The sequence below is a fragment of the Schistocerca cancellata genome, chromosome 8 (genome assembly GCF_023864275.1).
Source record: "Schistocerca cancellata isolate TAMUIC-IGC-003103 chromosome 8, iqSchCanc2.1, whole genome shotgun sequence".
NCBI lineage: Eukaryota > Metazoa > Arthropoda > Insecta > Orthoptera > Acrididae > Schistocerca > Schistocerca cancellata.
The window spans coordinates 386,910,155-386,933,229 of record NC_064633.1 but is presented as its reverse complement, the minus strand read 5'-3'; positions in this window follow the sequence as shown (position 1 = coordinate 386,933,229).

Sequence of the window (23,075 nt, the reverse complement as noted above, 5' to 3'; positions counted from 1 at the left end):
AACTGGTTTCTTCCTCTACCATTTGGTTTGAACATTTCGTCTGCCGCATTCATTCGCTGGCTGGACGGCATACTAAGCGATAATTTGAAACGTCATGTCACCAACTATGTGAACGATTTGCTGATCGCGGAGAAATCTTGGGGAGAGCACAATGCAGTCCTCGATGAACTCCTTGCGACATTCAAGGAATACGGAGTGACTATCAATACCGAAAAATCGAATTTTTGGACGATCTGTCAAATTTCTAGGACATATCATCACGGGTGAGGGCATTGCGCCAAATCCAAAAAAAAATCGAAGCAATTGAAAAGTTTCCCATTGCTACGACAAAGAAGCAGTTAAGGTGGTTCTTGGGGATCATAAATTTTTACAACCGCTTCATACATGTCAAAACTCAGAGCAGTCCTAGATTGCACCAACTTAAAGGAAAAAAGAGTCCTTGGGAATGGGATGAGGCGGCCGAATCTCAATGGAAAGCATTAAAATTCGCAATTCTACAAGCACCCATCCTCTCACACCCTAATTTAGCAGAAGAGCTTTGCATAGTAACGGACAGTTCGTACTCAGGTCTGGGTGTCACGGTGTTCCAAGACGATCTACATGAAGGAGACAGGGTGTGGAAGACAATTGCGTTTGGTAGCAGAGTACTAGCCAAGAGTGAGAGGAATTACTCGGTAACAGAGTTAGAGGCGCTGGCTATTGTATGGGAGTTTGAAAATTTAGGTACCTTCCGTTTGGTCGCAAGACGAGGGTCTACACAGTCCACAAGGCACTCGAGTTCCTGATGACTGCAAAGCTTAATCACAGGCTGCTCATTAGGTGCGCGTCACATCTGCAGCAGTACAATTTTTCGATAGAATATATCCCCGGCAGTCAGAACTTTATCGCACACGCCTTACCACGGTCACCGATTGGATTTGACCACAACATGGAAGAAGATTTGGAGGAAAATCACTACTGCCTTCGCTATATGCAAAAATGTGGCCTTTGAAAATTTTATTACCTGTAGTATGCAGGACATCAAGAAGGACCCTGCCCTAATGTTATTGAAACAGAAACGGATAGACAGAAGACACGCCACCGTCAGTGGTTCTACCTCTTGCCGTGAGGCATAATCTTCCACCGAAATTATGCCAATGACACTGAATGGGGGGTATGCATCCCTGAACACCTAATAAACAAGGTTATATGACATGTTCACCACAACTATGGACACTTCGGACCACGCAAGTGCAATCTGAAGCTAAGGACCATGTATTACTTTCGAAACATGGAGCGTCGAATTCGGAGGGTACTATCGGTGTGTAAAGACTGCCAAAAGGCTAAGCACGCCGCTGTGAGCATGCAGGCACCATTATACCCAATCATACCGACCAAATTAAGGCAATTAGCGGCCTTTGCCAAGAACAAGAACAGGATATACTCACGTATTAGTCATTGTTGAACTAACGTTTAAATACTTTACCATTACGGCACTGAAGAGGGCGACAGGACGAACTGTATCACGAGCCCTAATCCGGGATTTCCTACCACAGGTTGGTCATGTGAGTAGAATTACCTCTGGTAACAGGCCACAGTTTAAATCAAAAACATGGAAGGAGACGTAGCGTCCATGTAAAATTTATCCCATTTTTATATCATCGCACCATCCGAGCTCGAATGCTGCAGAAGGGGTTATTAAGGAACTCGGAAACCTGTGAAGGTTGTCTTGTAATAAACAGCACACGACATAGGACTTTTCCTTAAAGACTTCCAGGAGGTGATCAATGAGGCACCCCATGGGATAGCAAAATTGGCACCCATTACAGTACTGAAATGAAATGATCGTATGGCATTGTTGGCCAGGAGGCCCCATGCGGGGAAGTTCGGCAGCCGTATTGCAAGTCCTTTTTAGTTGACGCCACTTTAGCGACTTGTGAGTCAATGATGATGAAATGATGAAGAACACACAACACCGAGTCATCATGAGGCAGAGAAAATCACTGATCCCGCCGGGAGTCGAACGCGCGACTCCGTGCGCGGGAAGCGAGAACGCTGCCGCAAGACCACGATCTGCGGGCTACAGTACTGAAAAACCGGATTCCTAAGGACTTGATAACTGAGGTCGTAAACTTCCCGCCAAGCCCACTAACGCAGCACCGAGCCGTAGTGGATTTGGCTCTCAAGAGGATACGGGCTGCAGCTGTGGTCAGGAAGAGACGTGCCTACAGGGGAGCTCGTGTACGACACTTCCAAATAGGAAAAGGGGTTCTCGTGAAGTCTTTCCGACTCTCGAACAAACAAAAAATGAAATGCCAAAAATTCTATTCTGTTTACAACGGCCCGTACCGTATAAGAAGAGCAGCTCACCACATTGCCTATGAATTGGAGACGCTGAAAGGAAAGAAGTCCATAGGACTCCACCACATCTCTCACAGAAAGGTGTTAATGGAATAGCAGTAGTGTAAGTGGTGTACATAGTAGAATGGGCAAATACATGAGACTTGCTACGGGTAACAGTGATACTTGCGTTAATAGATAAAGATTGTTAAAGTATTAACACGCTTCGTTGTCTTGTTAAGGAATTTACTGCAGCTAGCCTTCTTTTTTGGTTTCTGTTCGCGACTTCCAATATCGATGGAGTAGGCGGCACTACCATTCCAAGAGCAATGTTTTTGTTCTTTCCTGCCTGGTGCCCATGTTGAGGGATAATGATCAGTGAGGAGATGTCGAACAAACGGGCACATACAAGAACGTGCTCCTAGAAGTGTTCTGGGAAGTCGTGATATGCTCCATAGCGACCAAGACCAGTTTACGAGAGGTTTATACCAATGCTTGCAGGCACGTGTCAGTGCACTGCAAGTTTGTGGCATATTGTGTGATTTCGAGGATGAATATGGGCAATATACACTCCTGGAAATTGAAATAAGAACACCGTGAATTCATTGTCCCAGGAAGAGGAAACTTTATTGACACATTCCTGGGGTCAGATACATCACATGATCACACTGACAGAACCACAGGCACATAGACACAGGCAACAGAGCATGCACAATGTCGGCACTAGTACAGTGTCTATCCACCTTTCGCAGCAATGCAGGCTGCTATTCTCCCATGGAGACGATCGTAGAGATGCTGGATGTAGTCCTGTGGAACGGCTTGCCATGCCATTTCCACCTGGCGCCTCAGTTTGGGCAGCGTTCGTGCTGGACGTGCAGACCGCGTGAGACGACGCTTCATCCAGTCCCAAACATGCTCAATGGGGGACAGATCCGGAGATCTTGCTGGCCAAGGGTAGTTGACTTACACCTAGAGCACGTTGGGTGGCACGGGATACATGCGGACGTGCATTGTCCTGTTGGAACAGCAAGTTCCCTTGCCGGTCTAGGAATGGTAGAACGATGGGTTCGATGACGGTTTGGATGTACCGTGCACTATTCAGTGTCCCCTCGACGATCACCAGTGGTGTACGGCCAGTGTAGGAGATCGCTCCCCACACCATGATGCCGGGTGTTGGCCCTGTGTGCCTCGGTCGTACGCAGTCCTGATTGTGGCGTTCACCTGCACGGCGCCAAACACGCATACGACCATCATTGGCACCAAGGCAGAAGCGACTCTCATCGCTGAAGACGACACGTCTCCATTCGTCCCTCCATTCACGCCTGTCGCGACACCACTGGAGGCGGGCTGCACGATGTTGGGGCGTGAGCGGAAGACGGCCTAACGGTGTGCGGGACCGTAGCCCAGCTTCATGGAGACGGTTGCGAATGGTCCTCGCCGATACCCCAGGAGCAACAGTGTCCCTAATTTGCTGGGAAGTGGCGGTGCGGTCCCCTACGGCACTGCATAGGATCCTACGGTCTTGGCGTGCATCCGTGCGTCGCTGCAGTCCGGTCCCAGGTCGACGGGCACGTGCACCTTCCGCCGACCACTGGCGACAACATCGATGTACTGTGGAGACCTCACGCCCCACGTGTTGAGCAATTCGGCGGTACGTCCACTCGGCCTCCCGCATGCCCACTATACGCCCTCGCTCAAAGTCCGTCAACTGCACATACGGTTCACGTCCACGCTGTCGCGGCATGCTACCAGTGTTAAAGACTGCGATGGTGCTCCGTATGCCACGGCAAACTGGCTGACACTGACGGCGGCGGTGCACAAATGCTGCGCAGCTAGTGCCATTCGACGGCCAACACCGCGGTTCCTGGTGTGTCCGCTGTGCCGTGCGTGTGATCATTGCTTGTACAGCCCTCTCGCAGTGTCCGGAGCAAGTATGGTGGGTCTGACACACCGGTGTCAATGTGTTATTTTTTCCATTTCCAGGAGTGTAGTTTATACAGTGATGTGCCAGCATTGTTGTCTTGCAAGTCGGGGTGAACCTGTGAATGTTTGACTCCAATGGTGCCCTAGACGGTAGAAATGCTGGCATAAAGCCTATCATGCCAATGTGCTGGTTGGGGATTTAGCATGCAGCTTGTGACTGTCACACTTGGAGATTCGTGACATACTGTGTAGCTGGCGTGTGGTGGGCGACTGAATACTAAACAGGAAATTACATTGTCTCTGGAAAGGCGCACTTTGATCGCTTACAACTCTAAATTGATTGTCTTGTATAGCCATGGCTAACTCAGTCTCAGGAGTTTCAGTGAGGCGTAGTGAGAATTCGGAGGCTGTGTCGCACTGCGCGCACATCACTGTCGTCGTCAACAACGGTGAGCAGCGAGACATCTCAGCGTAACAGGAATTATGTAAGAGTATTGTATAAAAAATGGTATCGTATACTAGGCTAAGTTAAACTTTAGGATTAAGCAATAACTAGATCCTCAATATTGTGGGAATTTTCTACCACAAGCAGTAATGTTTGGCGCGCGCCTGTTGGGATGCTATTTTTCAGGTCACCGAACCACAGACCCGAGATGGAGGGACGACAGGCGAGCGAACGTAGAGTAGTAGTATGTTCTTTAGAGCTCTGTAAAAGTTCAAATTGTATAATAACATAATTTATTCAAAAGACATAGAATGTGGATCGTTGAGCATGTATACTGTCGATCTATATAAGACATAATAATATTAGTGTGAGCCCGCACATTTAGTTGTTTATCCCATGCATAATATCAGTTGTCACACGCCATGTACGGTAGTGAGATCGGTCTCTACACAAATATCAAGATAAATACTCTATTCCCATGTCTAGATTAGATTCACCAAGGTTTTGTTATAATGAAAGCCGTAGATTACTAATTATAAAATGAAAATAAGAGTGTCTGAAATGACAGACCATCAATTTATCGTTATGTAAATTCATTATAACATAGAAGGTCATGGAAAAAAGTTAAGCGTAAAATTTTTGTGTGAATTGTGCAGATGATGGGTGCCGTGGCAATGCAGAGGTTAACCGGAGCAAAAGCAAGAGGTCATCGGTTACCTGCAAGAAGGGGAGCGCGAGCACCCCAGCTGACGAGAAGGGCGCAGGAACGTGCAATCCTACAAGCTGACAGTCACCGGGCCGTATACCTAAGGGATTAGGCAGGGGACAACCCTCGCCGGGCCACAAGCAAAAGTGAGGCTGGGCGTTGACAATGACACGCGACCAGCACTCAACAACCAGCTAGCTGTCCAGACGCAGCAGCTGTAGGAGGGATTGCCTGCAGCAGACCACGTTGTCGTGAGTACACGAAGAAGATCACGTACGGTGTCAGGACTTGCGCCTCATGTGCCTCAGGACAGGAAAGGACGCTAGATACACACCTGTTTGAGTTTTACAACTCAATAGCATTGGCTGATCTGCATACACAAAGTAGTATCGTGCCACAAACTCTAACAAATGAATTGTATCATTTCTAACTTCTCCTCTCACTTAGAGAGCAGTTGTAGCAAGCGTCGCTCCTAGTTCGATCCTGTATGTATGACCTCACACACTTGTGGAATCACTCCACGTGCCATCATCCCTCGTCGAACTTTAATATTGGGAAACGTAAAGTACTGTCCAGGGAGAGAAGAGATCTGGCCTAGTGATGGATCACCACTAGTAGACCTCAGAGACAATTAATCGACGTCAGGAGAGCCTATCACTATGTCTTCCTACTGTACTGCCGTGATCATATGGGTGGGTCCTGCGGCAATCTCAACAGTATCCTGCAGGTGCTCCAGCACACCATATTGCTGTGGCAACAACGTAGCAACAAAACCAGAAATTAGCACTATATGATGTCAGTACAGTGTCCCCATCCCATACACCCCCTCTGATGCTCAGGACATGAAACTACGTGCAATAATGCATATGACTCCATAGACCAACCATTCAGAGAAGCCAACGAAATTGTGAAGTGCAACGAATATTTCTAACAGTGTGATGTAGTGCCTCATTCTCAGCACAGTCATGAACATTGTGCAAAGAGCAAAAACAACTTGATATCCCATGAACCTTTTTTTTTAATCTCTTTGTCTAGTGTTGTTTTTGTAATGTATGTTATACCTTGTATGTGTTTGTGTTTCGCATGGTAATTCTTATGTAAGTAATGGAGTAGGGCACACTAATTACTATATTGTTCCCTACACCATGTTCTTTTGTATTCTGTACTTATTGTTGTGTGTATGCAAACAGTGTGCCTGAAGTCCCCATAAACTGAAGCAGATACCACCACTGTCATTGTGAATGGGCCATCAGTTCCGGGAACATTTTGTAAAGGTTATTCTTGCTGCAGGGAGACAGAATGAATCGGGGGTTGTAATTAGATTCTGAAAGCTCACAAAGAGATTGTTAACTTAAGCAGTATCATGAGTGATAGAGTTCAAGTTAGTTGAGTGACTGAAATTGTTGTAACATCTTGGACATTTAATTGTGGAGCACTCCAACTCTGATTGTAAAGAATCAGCTGCTCCATATTTGGCTCACATGCCAGGGCCATATTTAGAGTGTGAATGTCTGTGTGAATCGGTGTTTGGAAGGGGCTCCCTGGATATAAATGTGTGATGAGACTATTAGATTTCCATATTAAGAAGATGGAGTTGGCTACATCATAAATCATCCACCCTCTATGAGCTGCATCTTCTGTTGCAGTGATTTTTTTATAGAGTGCGGCATGTGGAGTCAGTTTGCAAGATTGTTCTTGGGTGATTGACTCACTACCTTGCTCCTAAGTGAGCCAACCACTCACCAATTACAATCTAAAATGGCGTAGGGGCTATGAGAGGTGGCATGAGCCCCCTCTCATACTCCTATCTTTCTCTGAGTAATTCGATTTTCCTCTCTAATTGCATGCACTGAAAAGATGCAATTCCTTCACATGTCGAGTTCCCACACAGCATCTCTCGTCACCCGGGTGGTCTGGTGTGAGGCGGGTTCTGCTGATCTTGAAAGGGTTGTACTGATGGGTGTGAGGGAGTCGAGTGGATGCTTTTCAGATGCCGACATTGCCATAAGAGTGGGGACACACGCCCACAGGGACCTGGGGGAGTGGCTGGGGCTAGAGATTCCGCTACTTCGCAGAAACTTTGTGAAAACACTTTCTGACAAGCTACCAGTGAAGCATGGGAATGACTTGGGTCCCCAGGCAGTCTTGGCGGGCAAATTCCCTCGTTTTCTGTAAAATCATTACTGTGATTGGCTTGCTCAGGGGATAGCTCCGTGACGTAGCAAAATTGGCGCAGGAATTGGCGCCAAGTATCTCCATTGATGGAGTAGTAGTGCTTCGGCAGCAGAGTAGAATTTTCCGCCGGTTTCCGAGTTCCTGATTGGAACGTTTAGCCACAGCCATTTTCGTGGGGTCGGGAATGTTCTGTGTTCCGTTTGTACAGGTGCTCTTTTGGGGTCGGCTGTCACCTTTCTGTCGGGGTAGGTTAGAAGACAGAGCTCTCGCGGTTCTGGACAGCCTGCCTTCAGTTGCCTGTCTGATATACTTTCATTTAATTGTAACTGTTTGACGTAGTTGCTGAAGTTTCGACTTCAACGTAACTTTCCGAGTACAGTTGGCAATTGAGTGTTCTGCGTACAAGAGGCCCGTGTTGTCTGTCTTGAGCAGTTTTGGCTAAAGTTGACTGTATCGGAGTTACTGTGTTACTTCGCTTGTTAAAATTAATCACCGTACCGTCAGTGATTGTGTAGCGAGCATTCTTCGTCTCCCTCAGAAACGCATTTGCGTTTATAGGAAGTCTTTAGCTTGGAACAACCATACCAGGATAATTTGTTTCGGGCTATACTCGCAACATTATCAACACCACGACGGGGCGTTGAAGCAACCAGCCATCGCCTCCGGTATGCCAGATCGTGTCCTTGCAGTTAAGAAGACAGCTTGGTAATGTATGTCCGCAGCACTGGCAAATTAGCGAATTTTGCTCTGTGATAATCAGATCTCAGCAGAGCACGCCTGTTCCCGTCTTTTCTGACGTGCTTCTGTCTTGGATGTTCATTGCCTGAGCTTTCACAACAGTAGCAGCAATTAATGTTGGGTAGGCTGGGTGTTTCTCTTAAGATTTGAGATGCAGGGAATTGGCTCCACATACCACTTGGTCATAAACGTCACAAGCTAGTTTACGGACAACTTCACCTCCACAGCATTTATTTGAGTATCGAATTTGACGTATTGTAAGTGTCTCATGTGTTTTGTTTATTATTTTGAGTTTGGTCATAATAAATCAAATTTTTATTTTGGACAGAACTTTCATTCTGTGGATCGGTAAAGCAACCTTTCATTTCTCACTACATTAATGAAACTTTCCTTTACCAAATTAATTTATATCAAATTAAATGATTACAGGTGCCAAACTCTTTTCTACTACACTTGCAGGGTCGATTACAGTCAGTTCACGTTTCTTCTTAGTCCATGTGCAACAGCAAAAGTCGGAGTTAGAAAAGGGAGGGCTTAGAGCATCATTTCCATATGAAGACCCTAGAAGAATTTAGTGTCAAATACACAGCTAGCCCCGGTTTCTCGCAATACTACTACTACTACTACTACTACTACTGCTGAACCAACCAACATCTTTCTACACTTGGACCTTATCAAAGGAATAAGCTGAAATGATGGTATAGCTGGAAGACGCGGAAAACCAAACTTAGTGAAATTATACATTCCTATTAACTTGTATATGGTTGAAAATAATATTTAGCTTGAGCAGAAAGTCTTTGCCTATTACAAAGAAAATTGTTTATGTCGAACTACTCTAAATACAGCTAAGTGATTTGTTGGATATGATAGTTTAAACCATATAGGTTTTGCAGCTACATTTTCACATGTCAATGCAGTTTTTTTGTCTTTTTAATGTTTTTTCAATCAATATTTTATCACATCAACTTTTTATAGATACACATCTTCAAGTGCTCTGAAACCATTTGCTTTCCTTTCTTTCTCTTGTTACTGGTTGCTTAATCAGGAGTGGTTCTGTCAGAATGGCGTTTGTGTAGAAGAAATCACATTGTGTTTTGTGGTTTCGTGAAACATGGTCGCCTACTACAGTTCAGAGTGTGTTCAAAGAGCCCATGGTCGAGATCCTGCGTATCATCAAATCCTGGTATCAGAAGTTTAAAGTGGGTGGCAGAGTCGACAACCGGGAAATAAGCAGTAGACCTGGAGTGAGTCACACTGTTCGTACCGTGTTTACAGCATTTCAGAACAGTCCACGGTAATCGACGCTTTGTGCTTCCAGAGGAACAGTCATACCTCAGAGCATTGAGGTGACGATTTTACATAACTTCTGCTACATCTCCGTTCATACTAGGTGTAACTCCCGCTGTTCTTGCAGCCCGATGATAGATTCAGATATGATGAGTTTGTTCGGACATGCTGCTACGAATAAATGCAGTCAGTGACTACTTTAATACAGTTTTCTTCTCCGCTGAAACGATGTTTCGCACCTCCGCGACTGTAAAGCGATATACTATCCGGGTATCAGGATTATCGCGGCACAGCAGGTAAGGGACAGCGAGAAAGTGAGTGCAATAAAGTGCTTGACAGTGACAAAATAACGTATGATTATACATCCGAATTATTGCACGAGCCACACTGATAACCAGTATCAACATCCTGCCTCTATCACCACCTTGGAAGGTAAACAATTTTAGATCATGAAACCGTTGGAGCTTTACAAGATTTTGAATTTAGAAGCTTTAGAAAACTTGTTTTGTTATCAAAATAATATAGATCCAAAATTCCAGTTTACCATGTAGATGGGAAATGATAACCGTACGTCTGCCTTGGATATTTTAGTTATGAGACGGACATTTCTTACCTATGGATGTTCTTGCAACTCTGTGGCAGCTGTTTCTCGATACCTGTTGGCAAGATGTTCTCCAGTTTTCTTTTCAGATTAGGAAATAATTCGTTTTGATGTTACACTCACATTTTACACAATTCCACCTTAAAATGTTTTACATCGCGGATAATTACTATCATTTTCTCCTATTGAATTGTATATATTTTTCAATATCTATCTTTTTGCATCGTCCCTATTATATCTTCATTGTAATTTTACTAATTGTTGTTCATATCCTGGGCTTTAAATATGTAAGCCTGCTACATCCCGTTACCATTGTGTTCTTTAATTCCCATGATAAACGTGATGTCCTCATACCTTATGTCTATGAACTACAACTGTTCATAAGACTTTTAGTTCTTAATTATTTGCTTTTATCAATTTGAAGTAATAGTTTTGTTGATTTATTGATCTTAATTTATATTTCATTGTTTGTAGTATACGGGGTGGTCCATTGATAGTGACCGGGCCAAATATTTCACGAAATAAGCATCAAACGAAAAAACTAGAAAGAACGAAACTCGTCTAGCTCGAAGGGGGAAACCAGATGGCGCTATGGTTGGCCCGCTAGATGGCGCTGCCATAGGTCAAACGGATATCAACTGCGTTTTTTAAATAGGAACCCCGATTTTTATTACATATTCGTGTAGTACCTAAAGAAATATGAATGTTTTAGTGGGACCACATTTTTCGCTTGGTGATAGATGGAGCTGTAATACTCGCAAACGTGTAAATACCTGGTATCACGCAACATTCCGCCAGTGCGGACGGTGTTTGCTTCGTGATACATTACCCGTGTTAATATGGACCGCTTATCAATTGCGGAAAAGGTCGATATCGTATTGATTGTATGGCTGTTGTGATAAAAATGCCCAACGGGTGTGTTCTATGTTTGCTTCTCGGTATCGTGGACAACATAATCCAAGTGCCCGGACGGTTCGCCGAACAGTTACGTTGTTTAAGGAAACAGGAAATGTTCAGCCACTTGTGAAACTTCAAACACGACCAGCAACAAATGATGTAGGTAATTTAGCAGCTATCGCGGCTAATCCGCACATCAGTAGCAGACAAATTGCACGAGAATCGGAAATCTCAAAAACTTCGGTGTTGAGAATGCTACATCAACATCGATTGCACCCGTACCATATTTCTCTGCACCAGGAATTGCATGGCGACAATTTTGAATGGCGTGTACAGTTCTGCCACTGGGAACAAGAGAAATTACGAGACGATGACAGATTGTTTGCACGCGTTCTATATAGCGACGAAGCGTCATTCACCAAAAGCGGTAACGTAAACCGGCATAATATGTATGCACTATTAGGCAACGGAAAATCCACAACAGCTGCGACAAGTGGAACGTCAGCGAGCTTGGCTGGTTAATGTATGAATGGCGATGTACTTACAACATGATGGATGTCCTGTACATAGCTGGTGTGCGGTTGAAGCGGTATTGAATAGCATATTTCACGACAGGTGGATTGGTCGTTGAAGCACCATACCATGGCCCGAACATTCATCGGCCCTGACGTCCCCGGATTTCTTCCTGTGGCGAAATTAGACGGATATTTGCTATCGTGATCCACCGTAAACGCCTACAACATGCGTCAGCACATTGTCAATGCACGTGTGAACATTACGGAAGGCGAACTACTCGCTTTTGAGAGGAATGTCGTTATACGTATTGCCAGATGCATTGAGGTTGACGGACGTCATTTTGAGCATTTACTGCATTAATGTGGTATTTACAGTTAATCACATTGTAACAGCATGCGTTCACAGAAATGGCATGTTCACAAAGGTACATGTATCACATTGGAACAACCGAATTAAAATGTTCAAACGTACCTACGTTCTGTATTTTAACTTAAAAAACGCACCTGTTACCAACTGTTCGTCTAAAATTGTGAGCCAGATGTTTTTGATTATTACAGCTGAATCAAATCACAAAGCGAAAATAGTGGTCCAACTAAAACATTCATATTTCTTTACACAGTATACGAATATGTAATAAGAAATGGGGGTTCCTATTTTTAAAAATGCAGTTGATATCCGTTTGACCTATGGCTGCGCCATCTAGCGGGCCAACCAAAGCGCCATCTGGTTTCCCCTTTCAAGCTAGAGAAGTTTTGTTCTTTGAAGTTTTTTTCGTTTGACGCTTATTTCGTGAGATATTTGGCCCGGTCACGATCAATGGGCACCCTGCATATTTTTATTTTTTATTTTTTAACCACACAGAGGTTTGAAGAAGACGCTACTGAGACACTGAAACGAAAATTTTGTCTACAGTGATTGTAGAGAGAAGCCATCGAATTATATAACAATGGGAATAATTTTAACAGTGAAGAGAAAACCATATTTGCAGAGCAGCTGTGCCGATTCTTTAGATGAACTTCATTTTCTATCACTGACCATAAGACTGTTAAGTTTTGAAAGGTGGCTACACTGTGCCACAGCGCCAGAGATCGCGCCAGAGAGTTTTGTTCCGCCGCCTCCACTGGCAGTGATTATTGAGAAGTAGTGGCAGGCAGTTCTTGCCGAGAAGTTGTGGTGGACTCTGCTTATCGTGAAGTCGGAGTGGAGATGTGGTAGTAGGGAGTGTTTGTTCCATGTTTTATGCAGTTATTTGATGGGAGAGAGAGCAGATGTTATTCTAATGGAGATATTGTAATGATCAGAGTGCTTTTCGTCAATATATATGAAGGTAACAAATTCCCTGTTTTTTTTTCTTTTTATCATTTCTGTGTCTCAAATAATGCATCATTACAGGTTCAGTCAACAAAGCATCTGGCTTGTGTACTTGTATTAGAGTGTAATTCTGGTTTTCTTGCGCAATTATAGTATTTCTAATTTTCTTTTATCACGTCAGTATAATTGGTATTTAAAAATTCTTGTCTTGTTGAAGAAGATCCGTGACAGATGTACATTGAGTCACACTTCCACACACAGAACAGTTACACTTGTGCTTTGGTTTCGTAGGTTTTATAGTTGCTGGGGACTTAATTAATTAATTGTGTTAACGAAAATTTTCTTTGATTCTTTGTTGTTGTTCCATGCAGTCAGATTGCGTACAATTACTAGTCAGGGCCATCCGTTTACGAGACTGCGTAATCGGACATACAGCGACAGAAAATTAAAAAGTATTTGCATTGCATTCATATTTTTTTTTAAATAAGCCCCCATGCACGTGGCGACCGCTGCTTCGGATCGTCCCTTGGAATTCTTCTGACTGTAAAAATAGTAGACAGTAGTATTGTTGTAGTAATCTGTAGTTTAGTAATTGCAGTCTATGTTGCATGTGTAGATTTGGTAATTAGCATTCTTCTAATGGTATTTTTCAAAATTTAATTTTTATTGCCTTGTGTACGCGTTTGACGATTTAGTGCAATTATTTCAATTGTTCATTAATCGTGTTTGAGGGAAACATTTCGAGTGAATGGTATTGTTGGAGATAAGGAGTCATTGTGTGTAATTTTCATATAGTGACGAGTTTTGTATATTTTGTAAATGATTACGCGATCGATGAAAAAGGCAAAAATGATGGATAGTGAGAATGACGATATTGTTAACATGGCGAACTCGCCAACACAGGAGAACAGTGTGATGAATAATGAAGTGGAAAACGATTTAATAAGTCGGGAAAATAGTCCGGAACCATTTCAAAATTTTTCTCAATCAGAAAATTCACAGAATACGAGTGTAACGATAGAAGATTCTGAAATAGTATCGAACACAGATAGCTTTATGGCTATGCAGAAGGAAGTTAGTTTTGCAGGAAATGTTAGGGGCGAAAAGAATTTCGAACCGGCTAACATGGAGCAGTTGATGGGTGTAATATTAAATTTGGGATCAGAATTAAAAACACGGTTAGACTCACAAATGGGAACAATGGAAAAACGGTTAGACTCACTGGGATCACAAATGGGAACAATGGAAACACGGTTAGATTCACGAATAGGGACATGTTTCAAAAATATGAAAGATGAATTAAAGAAAGAAATCAGAGAAGAAGTACAACCGATTTTGAATGCTCACAATAATAGATTAGTTGCAGTAGAGATTAGACAAAGGGAATAGGATAGAGAACAGGAAGAAAGAGATCGCGTGATAGTACAGAAATTTTCAGAGTTAAATTCACAACGTGCAAAAGATAAGGAAGAAATATTTGAGAGAATCGGGGAATCCGTACCAAATGACAGATTAAATAACCTAACACAACAGTATGAACAGTTAACTACTAAATGTGGTAATACTGAAACGCGAGTCGCGACACTTACGGAAGACGTAAATAAACAGAAAGAACAAATAGGTGATTTATCGGAAAGAGTTGAGGAGATTTCAGACAAATTGACAAATCTTAGTCTAAATGGGGACAGAGATTCGGATGATACAGCTCCATTACCATTTGCAGAAACCGAAGAGTACCAGAGCATAAATAAGCATGTTGAAAATCAGGGAAAATTTAATGAACGCGTTAAAAGGGAGTCTGAGGCATTAGGAAAGCAAGTCAAACAAATTGAAGGCGAAATCGTAGGAAAGGACGGTAGAAGAAATTTGGAATCACCGATAGCAGCGGGTTTTGAAGAAAGTAATTTGTTTCATTTACGGGATGCAACAAGAGAGCGCCAGGCGCGCGAACTTGACAATAATCGTCATTGTGACTGGGACAGGTCTTTGTCGCCACGAGGCGAAAACTTTGACTATAAACACTTTTTAACTGTTCGGAAATTTAAGATCTTTCGCAAATCTAAGAATGACATACATCCATGTTCATGGTTAGCTCAATTTCAGTACGCACTTCCGCCAAATTTGCCACTAAGTCACAAACTGAAATTTATGTGCAGCTATTAAAGTCCTCAGGGGATTCACTACTCTAAGTGAATATGTGCCGTAGCGAGAATAGGGCCCCGAGCTGTAGTGGTGCTATTTCTCTTTTAGTTTTCTGTACCGCTGCCTACTCTTTTACTATTCTTTGCACCTGTCAAAAAACAACTCTTCTACTATCAATCTATCTAGAGAGTAGATAAACAATAACCGGATAAGACTGTTTTACCTAAATGTGATTTCGGAAATTACCGTTTGGACTTACTGTACCTTCATCAGCATTCATTTGTAGCTTAAATGAAATTTTACCTGTTTATCTTCGTGAGAATATTACCTCATATGTTGACGACATTCTTATTGCTAAACATTCTTGGAGTGAGCACAACAAAATTTTGGATTCATTATTACGTATTTTTGCAAGAGTTGGCATTACAGTGAACTTGGAAAAATCAGAATTTGGTCGTCCACAGGTGAAATTTGTTGGTCACATTATTTCTATAGAAGGTATTCTTCCTGATCCAGAGAAATTAGACGCTGTTCGTAATTATGCTGTTCCTACCACTAAACGTGATGTTCTTAGTTTCCTTGGTGTCTGTAATTTTCTTAGACGCTTTGTTAGATTGGACAATTTGGCCACACCTCGTTTTTGCGATCTATCTGGAAAGTTCTTTTTAAACGAAAATCGGTCGACAACTCTGTTTGGTTAGTTTGTATTCCTGATGAGTGGGTTAATAAGCTGATTTGGTATACACATTTGAGTTATGCACACTTTGGTCCCAGAAAATGCTTTCATAAATTACGAGAAAATTGTTACTTCAGTAATATGGAAAAACGTATTCGATCTGTTCTTGCCAAATGCAAATTATTTCAAAAGGCTAAGCCGCCAACAATTTCTCACAGAGCACCGTTGTTTCCTATCATTCCAGCGAAATTAAAGGACATGGCTGCAGTTGATTTGTTCGGTCCAGTGGTTCGATCTACTAATGGTTTTGCGTACATTTTCGTAGCAGTGGAATTGACATCAAAATAGGTGTGTTTTACACCTAGCAAAGCAACAGCTCGTTCAGTATCTAACGCTTTCATCAAACATTTTCTTAAAGAAGTGGGTCATGTTGATAAAGTTATATCAGATAATGGATCGCAGTTTCGGTCTAAAATTTGGCTTCGTACTCTACGGCGTCGTAAGATTAAACCAATTTTCATTTCACTTTTTCACCCCCAATCTAACGCTTCAGAGAGATGGATGAAGGAAATCAATAAATTATGTCGTCTTTATTGTCGTCAGAATCACAGAACTTGGGATCAGTATCTTCATATTTTTCAAAACATTCTGAATGAACTTCCTAATGACTCAACTACTTTACCGCCTATACTGATATTAAAAAACAAAGCACTGACAAATCGCATTTCTGAAATCGTTCCTTTTCCACCTACACGGAAACTGCGGTATTTTGAAGTTGTGAACATGGCTCTGCAAAATATTGCATCTGCGGCTGCTAGAAGAGAGAAACCAGCTAAGCATCCTGGTCGTTTAAAAAACTTTTTCAGTTGGTCAGAAGGTATTAATTAAGTCTCATCGTTTGTCTCACCAAGGAAAAGGCTTGTGTCGCAAATTTTTCTGCTTTATAACGGTCCATATAGAATTCGCAAAATCATTCATGATAACACTATTGAAGTAGAAACTCTTAAATCTCGACGCTCTAAGGCAATACATCATATATCAAACGTTAAAATTTTTGTGGAATGACATACTTGTGAGAAACTAACAGCTAGATGTAAACATGAGGAGAGTACAAGGATACCGCGCTGTGTTTTGGCGGCGGCATATACTCAAAGCAACAGTCAAGCCTGCGCGCCGCACAGGGCAGTCGTTGACCGCAAACAATTACTTCCTACGTCACGCGCCTACAGCTGATCGAGCGCTCAGTGCGAATGCACTGACAGCCGTAAACAAATACACAGTTTAATTTCTCCGATTAAATTCAGTATAAAGCTATAGTGACTTGATGAATTATGTTATTAACATTCAGTATTTTTCAGGATACGGTTCTATAAAATATTTAAGAACTTCAGGTAAATTCTGTGCGTGTCCGACGTTAAGACGACTTGCTATCGAGAAAATTTCAGGAAAAATGTCGTTTCGAAGAAGTAAGTAATAAACTAAAAAGGTAATTATTAATTGAGTTTATTTTTCAGGTAACATATTTCCACTTAGGTACGTACTTTAGACGTAATTTGCTGCTCGCGATTACGTGATTCATACTTTGTGCTAAATTTCATGTTCTATGAAATTACTTGTGAAGCGACGTGCTTGCGTACGTTAACTGATTTGGACAATGATTATTAATGAACTGGGTTGTAACTTGTGTATATTATGCGACGCTTGACTGCACTGCTTTTTCACTGATGTCATATTTTTTTTATTATGTGCCTGCTGTGCTTATTTATTTAAATTATAATTGTCACCTGATTAGTTGTGCTGATATGTATGTAAGTTATACTTTGTGATTTATCTGCTTGCGCCTTCATGTTTACTTATTAAGATGACATATGAACATTTATTTGCTTATGCTGATATGATGCTAATGACCTGTTTAGTACGTAAGATATATGTTTACTGCTATGCGTATGGATTGCATATTTATACATTTCTGTTTGTCGTCACAACTACTCTTTAATTTGGTATATAGCAATGCTGATGTACAGTGTACGAACATAGAGTTTAGGTTACACTATGGTATTAGTTACAGATTGTTCGCTTGGCAGAGCCTCGTTGTAAGAATTGTGCTGCATCCACTTGTTGACATTCTGTTCTCTACTGGTATATTTACTCGCTATTGCTTGTTTTGCTTACGCTCAGTGTCTTATATTTTTAAGATAGGAAAATGAACTGCTATGATCCGACGAACGACATTAGTACAAGAAACTTCATAGAAGTCACATGAGCTGAGGTTTTATGGAAGCTGTATAAATTTATGCTAATAGGAAGGAAGCTAACGACATGACATACCAAAACTAGGTTTAGACCATTGACAGTTATTACACTGCATTTTTCGTGAGCAATTGAAATAGGAAGTGACACTTGACACAAGAAATACTCCACATGTTTGCTTCTGTTTGCCATAATTCTTGAAGTGGTGTACACACTGTGAAATATTATAATCATTAACACTCCGTAATCGTACTTAATTACTGAGAGTTATTCGAACTAAGTCTGTTAGAGGTCATGTATGCATTACTTTGTTTATAATTCATAATGAGTAGAAGATTTGGCTCAGATGGATTACACAGAGGTTGTGTGTTGACAGTGTGTCTTCGGATTGTATGGGATGATGAGGTTTGCATTAGGATTTTATCTGTGCATGTTCGAGGAGACTGACTAGAGGAAAGAGTTGTTATGGAAGTGAAATGATATTGGCGATAAGGTTTATATGTGTCGACGTATTGAAGAGATACTATTGAGGTATTGAGATTGTGTGAAGTTGATGATTATTGAAGTTTTGGTAGACAAGAGGTAAGGTAAATGATATTGATGACAAGTTTTATATGTATCGATGTAAGAGGTATTATTGAGGTATTGAGATTATGTGATGCTAATGATTATTGGAGTTTTGGTGGATAAGAGGTAAAGTAAGTGAGGTGCATATTTTTTTTTGTTGGTCTATATGGAACAAGGAGGATGAAGATAGCAGACTAGAACACTAAAGTGGAAGGAAGATTGTCTACACACACTTGTTAAATCAATAAGCAGTACATAATTTTTTTTTTGGAGAGAGGAAGTAATTGCATATCTTGGCTCACTGACAGTTGTTCAGCAACCGTACATTTTTATTTGGCTTGGCAAACATTGGTCTTGACATGATGACTATGACGTTAACTTAACTATTATTGACTGTTATACATTGCTGCCACTACCACTTGATACACATGATGAACATCAAATTTTGACAGAATTGCATTTACACAGTTAACACTATTCAATTACACAGTAGTACTCAATGTGGATGAAAGATGAGTGAGTGTATTTCGTGTGTTTTCCTTTCCTAATCCTACCCACCTATTTCCTAAATATTATTTTATTTGTTTGTAGTGGCTTGCACTGACACCCATAAATATTATAGGTTTACTGGTATTTGTGTATTTGTAATAGTTAATATGACAATTATCTGATATCATTTGTGTGTTTATTAGAATTTGTATGTTTAGTGTAAAAGCATTTGTATGTGTATTCAAACTATTATTCATGCTTGAACTGTCTGAGTAGTGATGGTGAATATTATGAACTGTTACCTGCACTTTTCAACATGATGTGTGACACTTAGAAATGTTTAATTTCTGCTGATGAACTGTGTGATCAGTGATAGTAAATATTATGGACTGTTACTTGTACTTTTTCTACATGGTTGGTGCCACTAGGACATGTTTAATTTCTGCTAATAAACGCTGATGAACAGTGTGATCAGTGATAGTAAATATTATGGACTGTTACTTGTACTTTTTCTACATGATTGGTGCCACTAGGACATGTTTAATTTCTGCTTATAAACTCTGATGAACAGTGTGATCAGTGATAGTAAATATTATGGACTGTTACTTGTACTTTTTCTACATGATTGGTGCCACTAGGACATGTTTAATTATAAACTCTGATGAACAGTGTGATCAGTGATAGTAAATATTATGGACTGTTACTTGTAATTTTTCTACATGAATGGTGACAATAGGACATGTTTACTTTCTGCTTATAAACTCTGATGAGCAGTGTGATCAGTGATAGTGAATATTATGGGATGTTACTTGTACCTTTTCTGCATGATTGGTGCCACTAGGACATGTTTAATAAACTCTGATGAACAGTGTGATCAGTGATAGTGAATATGATGGACTGCTCTCTGCACCTGCTCATCATTGGGGGGTGCAACTGATGGAACTGTTTCTACTGAAATGATGTCACCTGTTGGAGTCTGCACCTGTTCCTTAATGCTGGGTGCCACTGATAAACTGCTTCTGCTGAAATGATGTCACCTGATGGTGTCTGCACCTGTTCCACAATGCTGGGTGCCACTGATGGACTGCTTCGACTGAAATGATGTCACCTGATGGTGTCTGCACCTACTCAACAATGCTGGGTGCCACTGATGAGCTGCTTCTGCTAAAATGATGTCACCTGATGGTGTCTGCACCTACTCAACATTGCTGGGTGTCACTGATGGACTGCTTCTACTGAAATGATGTCACCTGATGGTGTCTGCACCTACTCAACAATGCTGGGTGCCACTGATGGACTGCTTCTACTGAAATGATGTCACCTCTTGGAGTCTGCACCTGTTCCACAATGCTGGGTGCCACTGATGGACTGCTTCTACTGAGATGATGTCACTTGTTGCTGTAGCACCTATTCAACATTGCTGGGTGCTACTGCTGGAACTGTCAATTACTTCTTGTGAAAGCATTTTATGTGAATATTTGTATAAACTGATTTTTTGCGTATTACTGTTTGTGAAAAGTTATGAGACTCTTACCTGCACATATTCGTCATTGCTGACACTATCGATTGAATTGTTTAACCACATGATATTTGTGTAAACTATTATGTAAAGTCATATGTATGAAAGAATTTGTATTCCTTACTGTATTTTATATATTAGGCTATTGTAAGGTCAGTGCTAAGCCAAAATTTTATCTAGTTATATGATATTTACGCATTAATACTATCTTTTATTTTTCTCTGTATTTTTTTTTTGACGAATTTGGTGGTATTTTCACCACCAATGCTGGCAAAAATACCATCAAATTCTAGCCCGTGGAGGAAGGGCATATGAAAGGTGGCTACACTGAGCCACAGCGCCAGAGAGTTTTGTTCCGCCGCCTCCACAGGCAGTGATTATTGAGAAGTAGCGGCAGGCAGTTCTTGCCGAGAAGTTGTGGTGGACTCTGCTTATCATGAAGTCGGAGTGGAGATGTGGTAGTAGGGAGTGTTTGTTCCATGTTTTATGCAGTTATTTGATGGGAGAGAGAGCAGATGTTATTCTAATGGAGATATTGTAATGATCAGAGTGCTTTTCGTCAATATATATTAAGGTAACAAATTCCCCGTTTTTTTTCTTTTTATCATTTCTGTGTCTCAAATAATGCATCATTACAGGTTCCGTCAACAAAGCATCTGGCTTGTGTTCTTGTATTAGAGTGTAATTCTGGTTTTCTTGCGCCATTATAGTATTTCTAATTTTCTTTTATCACGTCAGTATAATTGGTATTTAAAAATTCTTGTCTTGTTGAAGAAGAACCGTGCCAGATGTACGTTGAGTCACACTTCCACACACAGAACAGTTACACTTGTGCTTTGGTTTCGTAGGTTTTATAGTTGCTGGGGACTTAATTAATTAATTGTGTTAACGAAAATTTTCTTTGGTTCTTTGTTGTTGTTCCATGCAGTCAGATTGCGTACAATTACTCGTCAGGGCCAGCCGTTTACGAGACTGCGTAATCGGACATACAGCGACAGAAAATTAAAAAGTATTTGCATTGCATTCATATTTTTTTAAAATAAGCCCCCATGCAGTTTTACCTCCGACAAGGATTATCCACTGCTATCATGCCCCATTTTCCGCAATATCTCTCCGACATCCGAGCCATCAGACGGCAAGACTCAGCGGAAACAGGTGCACATGTGAGGATACCAGTGTAGTTTTGGTCGAAACTATAAAAGTGGAAAAGTTTCATCGACCACGATAATAAAACTCGACAATTTTGCCAGTAGCTAAGACATCTGATTGTGGAACCCTTCAGTCTACGAAACCTGGGTAAGTATGATGGTCATTTCAGAAGTTCTGCCAACCGTAATAAACAAATTTAGAAAACAATTTATTTTACAAAATACCTTTACAGGAGCTCAGTATAATTTCCATTCTTGTTAATTAAAGCCACAAAGTTTTGGCAACCTTTTTTATTGTTTTGGCATCTTCTGTATTCCGGACAGGGCACCTTCATTGCTGAACTGTCTGATCACTTGTGTCAGGGTCACCTCACTGGAAGCTTCATCAAATGTATCAAATCGTTCCTTCAATCTGGGAGACAAATCAAACTCTGGTTGGCTCATATCATTACTGTATGGTGGATGGGGAATTATTTCCCATCCATATTTGTCAAGCGTTTCTCTCCTAGGTCTTAGATTATCGTCCAAAATGAGGTCACCAGTTCCAAGCATGTCACACCTTCTTTGTAGAATTTTTGAGGGCAAAACTCTTTTCTAAGTAGCTTGTAGGATGTGACTGATTCAGACGTCCCGTGGGGCACTCGGGGTAGCTGTGACTCTATTCATGTCAACGCAAAGTTGATCTCCATTTCCAGCGTCGGTTGTTGGCGTCAAAACTTTTCGGGCGTGGAGAGACTGAACTCTTCCACTGTGACGACTGAGAATGTAGTTCTGGCACAGAACCTGGTGCCAAGGTTTCACAAAACGCAACAATCCTTTTCAGAAAAAGATCTCCTTCTCTTCGATAATCACCGGCCGCGGTGGTCTAGCGGTTCTGGCACTGCAGTCCGGAACCGCGGGACTGCTACGGTCGCAGGTTCGAATCCTGCCTCGGGAATGGGTGTGTGTGATGTCCTTAGGATAGTTAGGTTTAAGTAGTTCTAAGTTCTAGGGGACTTATGACCTAAGATGTTGAGTCCCATAGTGCTCAGAGCCATTTGAACCATTCTTGGATAATCTTAAAGCACCTTCTCTCACCTTTAACTTTTCACTTATGATTCTGCAAATTGAAGTTAGAGACACTTTTGTTTCATATACGTACTCGTGGTCTAGGGGTAGCGTCTTTCATTCATAATCAAAACGTCTTCGGTCCCGGGTTCGATCCCCGCTACTGCCTAAATTTAGATAAATAATCAGCATTGGCGGCCGAAGACTTCCGGCATAAGAAGTCAGCCCCATTCTGCCAACGGCCTTGACAAAGAGGGCGGAGGAACGGATAGAGGTTCAGGGCACTTTCTTGTCCTAGGGTTGGGAAATTGCTCCTAAA